This window comes from Oncorhynchus masou, unplaced genomic scaffold, assembly GCF_036934945.1.
Source record: "Oncorhynchus masou masou isolate Uvic2021 unplaced genomic scaffold, UVic_Omas_1.1 unplaced_scaffold_9515, whole genome shotgun sequence".
NCBI classification, from domain to species: Eukaryota; Metazoa; Chordata; class Actinopteri; order Salmoniformes; family Salmonidae; genus Oncorhynchus; species Oncorhynchus masou.
Window position 1 is genome coordinate 3,938 of NW_027016013.1, and position 6,656 is coordinate 10,593.

Genomic DNA, 6,656 nt, shown 5'->3' on the forward strand with positions numbered 1-6,656 from the left:
AATCAGTCAATTCCTAACGTAAAGACTTAAAACTCAGGATTCTGTAAAAGAATAGCCCAATGAGGATATGTGTTGACTTATAGCTTCCTGTGTCAACCGGAAGTGCCATAATTGGTGTCTCATGGGCTGTTTGGAAGGGTTAAAAAAATCAGATCTGTCCAAAACTTCATATGTGTGATTATGCAACCCCCATGAACTGTAAATCAGTCATTTTTCCCATAAAAATTCAAAGGAAAACTAAATCACACAGATACACAACTTGGATGGAGGGACGTATTGGGGTGTGTAGAGACTGACAGTGCCTCCAATAGTTAGCTTTGTTCGAGCTAAAAAACGAACCGTCAGACCTAGAGTTCCGAAACTTTAGAAACCTGTTCTAGACCTCAGGTCGATAGTGCGTGGTGAGTTACGGCGCTCTAGAAGGTTCTCGGTCCGAGAAACAGCCTCGAACATTTGCAATGACTTCAATTCATTTTGACCATTACGAAAATGGCGACATTTAGAAAAGTCTCAGAGACACAAGACTAGGTGCATTGAAACCGGCTCGGCCCATAGACACGGACCCCAACGTTTCTGTCCGATAGCTCATTCAAGGACCCGTAGCAAGGCATGGAAAAAGTGGATTTTCAGCACCAATTAGGGTTTTACTCGGACACCAAATGACCTATCGAGCCGAAACTCGGGATTCGGGGTCGCCTCACATAGGACTACACATAATGTCCGAACTGGCCCCGCAGCTAGAAAGTAACTATGTGTTTTATGTTTTTTTTATGGTTTGAACCGAAGGCGTTGTGAATTTTGGGCCAGCTCTGAAATATGTGATACTTGGCTCCTAAACGAGTTGGGAAAAGTGGGTTTGGTGTCAGTTTGCATCAGTTTGGTGTCAGAATGACATCAAATTGACTGATGGACGGTGACTTGCAGGTGACTCTTGTCCATTTGCAATATGTTTAAGCGGTGAGGTACCATCACCAAAAGCGACATCCTGAAATCAACCATAACGAGCGATGGAGAGGTACCAGTATCACTGCCCAGCCATCCCGAGTTCATTGGGCCAGTCAATTTGGCATTCCTGCATGATTTTTATAGCATGACAAATTGGTGATGGTGAATGCCCAGTTAACCATATTGCAAATGCACAGTGACTTTGAAGAGTGAGAAACATCACCAAATGGACATTCTGGAATCAACCCTAACGAGCGATGGAGAGGTACCAGAATCACTGCCAAGCTATCCCGAGTTCATCGGGCCAGTCAATCTGGCATTCCTGCACGAATTTTCAGTGACTTTGCAAAAGTGAGAAAACATTTGCAATATGTTTTAACAGTGAGGTACCATCACCAAAAGTGACATTCTGAAATCAACCCAAACGAGCGATGGAGAGGTACCAGTATCACTGCCCAGCCATCCCGAGTTCATCGGGCCAGTCAATTTGGCATTCCTGCATGATTTTTATAGCATGCCAAATTGGTGATGGTGAATGCCCAGTTAACCATATTGCAAATGCACAGTGACTTTGAAAGGGTGAGAAAACATTACCAAATGGACATTCTGAAATCAACATAAAAATGGCATCACCATAGTGTCCAGACTGTGCCGAGTCCAACGAGGCGCCCCACTTGACCGTAGCTCGCTCGGTCTGAGCGCAGCGACCATGAGAAAAATAGGCCCACAATGAAGCCTGCACCACAATGTCATTTGATTTTGGGTGACAGCGGCGGAACCGTTAGGTTTAGAAAGACAATTCAACCACAGGAATGTTCCTAAGGTCCTCCCGATCTGTGCAAGCCTAACCTTGACCGTGTGGCATTAACCCTTCACAGTTAAAAGAAGGTGTTTACATCAAAAAGTTTGCATTGACTTCTCTCCCCATAGGAATACATTGGCTTCACCTCGAAATTCAACCTGAGGCCTATGTGGGTTATGAATGCCTTATGAACCTGTCTTCTATGACATTCTATCAGACCACTATGAGGTCTACCTGTGTCGATTCTAAGCTTCCTGGAGCAACCGGAAGTGGTTAAATTCATCCAATGTATTTGGATGTACATCACCACCAAAGGTGAAAATGACTCTGCATTCAACCCTGTGTAGATCAGTCAATTCTCAACGTAAAGACTTAAAACTCAGGATTCTGTAAGTTTCTATGTCAATCAAGACATGTGTGTATTTATAGCTTCCTGTGTCAACCGGAAGTGCCATAATTGGTGTCTCCGGTGCTGTTTGGAAGGGTTAAAAAAATCAGATCTGTCCAAAACTTCATATGTGTGATTAGGCAACCCCCATGAACTGTAAATCAGTCATTTTTCCCATAAAAATTCAAAGGAAAACTAAATCACACAGATACACAACTTGGATGGAGGGACGTATTATTGGGGTGCGTAGAGACTGACAGTGCCTCCAATAGTTAGCTTTGAATGATATCAAATTGACTGATGGACGGTGACTTGCAGGTGACTCTTGTCCCTTTGCAATATGTTTAAGCGGTGAGGTACCATCACCAAAAGTGACATTCTGAAATCAACCCAAATGAGCGATGGAGAGGTACCAGAATCACTGCCCAGCCACCCCGAGTTCATCGGGCCAGTCAATTTTGCATTCCTGCACGAATTTTCAGTGACTTTGCAAAAGTGAGAAAACATTTGCAATATGTTTTAACAGTGAGGTACCATCACCAAAAGTGACATTCTGAAATCATCCCCAACGAGCGATGGAGAGGTACCAGAATCACTGCCCAGCCATCCCAAGGTCATCGGGCCAGTCAATTTGGCATTCCTGCACGATTTTTATGGCATGACAAATTGGTGATGGTGAATGCCCAGTTAACCATATTGCAAATGCACAGTGACTTTGCAAAAGTGAGAAAACATAAACAAATGGACATGATGAAATCAACACCACGAGTGATTGAAAGGAACAACAATCACTGCCCGGCCATCCCGAGTTCATCAGGCCAGTCAATTTTGCATTTCTGCAGGATTTTTGAGCATGTCAAATTTCTTATGACATTTGGCCCCCACAAAACATATGCCTTATGCACAAGTAAAAAATAATAATAATTATGATAACAAAATATGACTAAAGTATGTTGATACAGTTCTTATACATGTGTAATTGACACAAAATTCTAAAGAATTTCCGAAAGCACTTTTTTAGGGGTGTGTGAAGTTTTTTATGAAATTTTGCAATTATTGACTTTTGACTTCTGACTTCCTATGAAATCATATTGCAAATGGAGAAAACACATAAAATAATGCGCAAGTAAAAAAAAAAGATATGATAATAAAAATGGACAAAAGTATATTCATACAGTTCTTACACATGTGTAATTGACAAAAGAAGCGAAAGAATTTCGAAAGCACTTTTTTAAGGGGTGATAAGTTTTTGACAAAAAAATCAATTTTTTCAAAATTTGGCTTTTGGATGTTGACTTGGAGTCCATTTTCAATATGAAAAACCACGGTGGAGCGCACGCGCCACCTGTTGGATTTTTGAAGTGTTACAACTGGCAATAGCCATATGGCATTTGAAGTACATTTTGCATGAATCAACGCCGATTTGGGTGGAATTGGCCATTGTGTACATGGTTTGTACTATGCCAATGGTTTGCCATTCATTTTTGTCCAATACAGGGGGGTATTCCCTTACAACCTTCAGAGCTTTGGAAAGGACCGAGGTTACTTGGCGCAATAAGATCAAAATGTTGTGCCATCAAGTTTACCATTTTTCACCAATGATGTCTGTTTCCAAATCCCAATCCCTTTACTTGCATTCCAACAGCTGCAATGGCCCAGTTCTTTAATTTCAGTGGGGTCTCCCCACCCATATTCTTAACTTGCTTGAAGCATATAGCCCACTTCTGCTTTCTCCTAATCAATTTCCTTAGTTTCCTACTGCTGTGATGGTTAGTGTTTTAAGCATTGTAATTGAAGTCCTATGTATCTTCCCTGTACAGTTTTCAACTCTGCTTACTGGGTGATGGATGATAAAGTAGACCTTTAATAATTGGGTATATTTCCTTTGAATTTAAATTGTCCTTACTTTATGTGCTCGTCCACCGATTGAAGTGCTTAGAAAATTGCCTTTTTTAAACTTTGCTTGAAACAAAATTCAACAAGGCAGTTGAATTTGGATACTTTTGTCCTTGTGTGAGGTACCTCAGAAAGCTGTGATTGCAGAATGGTTAAATTGTTGGACTCAAAATCCATTGGGGTTGCCCAGTGGAGGTTTGAACCCTGCCAGCAGCGCTCTGACAATCAGTCTTTATTTGTAACATGTCATTGGGGACTTGATATGGATAATGCTTGGACAGGTCCTTTGATTCAAGTGCTCAAATTGATCTTCCATGACAAACGTTTCAAGTAGGCTCTTCAATAGCAATAATCTGGTCACTTTAGAGGTAAAATGGACAGAACGAGATAGTGGACTGGTTAAGGGTCTGTAGGTAACAGGAGAAGCTGTGATGGCCGAGAGGTTAAGGGCGTTGGACTTGAAATCCATTGGGGTCTCCCGCGCAGGTTCGAACCCTGCTCACAGCGCTTTGACAAACTAGTCTTTATTTGCAACATGTCATTGGAGACTTGATATGGATAAAGTGTGCTTAATGCATGGACTTGTCCTTTGACTCAGGTGCTCAGAGTATATCTGCATTGGCAAACAGTTCAAAAAGTCTCTTCAGTACACATACTGTTGTTTGTATTAGATTTATTATGGAAATTCTGAGAGCCATGTGGATATGTCCTCAGACTTGAAACCCCATTGGGTCTCTCTGCTCCTTTTTAAAACTTATTCTCAGTGAATAATCCACTTGTACTTTCTCTGCACATAGTATTTTGACTTGCACATTAAACTTCCAACCTTCACAGCTTTGGAAAGGACCGAGGTTACTTGGCGCAATAAGATCAAAATGTTGTGCCGTCAAGTTACCATTTTTCACCAATGATGTCTGTTTCCAAATCCCAATCCCTTTACTTGCATTCCAACAGCTGCAATGGCCGAGTTCTTTAGATGTTGGACCTGAATTTCAATGGGGTCTCCCCACCCATATTCTTAATTTGGGGTGGCAGGGTAGCCTAGTGGTTAAGAGCGTTGGACTAGTAACCAGAAGGTTGCAAGTTCAAACCACCGAGCTGACAAGGTACAAATCTGTCATTCTGCTCCTGAACAGGCAGTTAACCCACTGTTCCCAGGCATTCATTGAAAATAAGAATGTGTTCTTAACTGACTTGCCTGGTTAAATAAATGGGAAAAAAAAGAAAAAACTTGCTTGAAGCATATAGCCCACTTCTACTTTCTCCTCATTTTCCTACTGCTGTGATGGCTAAGTGGTTTAAGCATTGTAATTGAAGTCCTATGTATTTTCCCTGTACAGTTTCCAACTCTGCTTACTGGGTGATGATAAAGTAGACCTTTAATAATTCGGTCTATCTCCTTTGAATTTAAATTGTCCTTACTTTATGTGCTCGTCTAACAATATATGTGCTTAGAAAATTCCCTTTTTTTAAATTTGCTTGAAAAAAAAGTCAACGAGGCAGTTGAATTTGGATACTTTTGTGCTTGTGTGAGGTAACTCAGAAAGCAGTGATTGCAGAATGGTTAAATTGTTGAAATCAAAATCCATTGGGGTTGCCCAGTGCAGGTTTGAACCCTGCAAGCAGAGCTCTAACAATCCAGTCCATATGGATTATGTGTGCTGAATGCATGGACTTGTCCTTTGATTCAGGTGGTCAGAATAAAATTCCTTGACAAACAGTTCAAACAGGCTCTTCAGTAGAAAGGTCAAGTCTTTACTGAAGTAAAATGTACAGAATCAGAAAGCCAACTGGTTTTTAACATAGCAAGCTGTGATTGCAGAGGGGTAAATTGTGTTGCACTTGAAATCCAATGGGGTCTACCCGTGCAGGTTCAAACCCTGCGAACAGTGCTTTGACAAACCAGTCTTTATTTGAAACATGTCATTGGAGACTTGATATGGATAATGTGTGCTAAATTCATGGACTTGTCCTTTGATTCAGGTGCTCAGAGTATATCTGCATTGGCAAACAGTTCAAAAAGTCTCTTCAGTACACATACTGTTGTTTGTATTAGATTTTTTATGGATATTCTGAGAGCCATGTGGGTATGTCCTCAGTCTTTAAACCCCATTGGGTCTCTCTTCTATTTAAATCTTATTCTCAGTGAATAGTCCACTTGTACTTTCTCTGCACATAGTTTTTTGACTTGCGCATTAAACTTCCAACCTTCACAGCTTTGTAAAGGACAGAGGTTACTTGGCGCAATAAGATCAAAATGTTGTGCCATCAAGTTTACCATTTTTCACCAATGATGTCTGTTTCCAAATCCCAATCCCTTTACTTGCATTCCAACAGCTGCAATGGCCGAGTTCTTAAGACGTTGGTCCTGAATTTAAATTGGGTCTCCACACCCATATTCTTAACTTGCTTGAAGCATATTGCCCAATTCTGCTTTCTCCTAATCAATTTCCTTAGTTTCCTACTGCTCTGATGGCTAAGTGGTTTAAGCATTGTAATTGAAGTCCTATGAATTTTCCCTGTACAGTTTTCAACTCTGCTTACTGGGTGGTGATAAAGTAGACCTTTAATAATTGGGTCCATCTCCTTTGAATTTAAATTGTCCTTACTTTATGTGCTCGTCCA

General features: G+C 40.9%; 1 non-coding gene across 1 annotated transcript; it reads left to right on the top strand.

The window, feature by feature from the left end:
• Positions 1-4,456: 4,456 nt before the first annotated feature.
• trnas-uga (transfer RNA serine (anticodon UGA)) lies at positions 4,457-4,538 on the top strand. Its single transcript has one exon. It is a non-coding gene; the product is annotated as a tRNA-Ser (tRNA).
• The last annotated feature ends 2,118 nt before the right edge of the window (positions 4,539-6,656 follow it).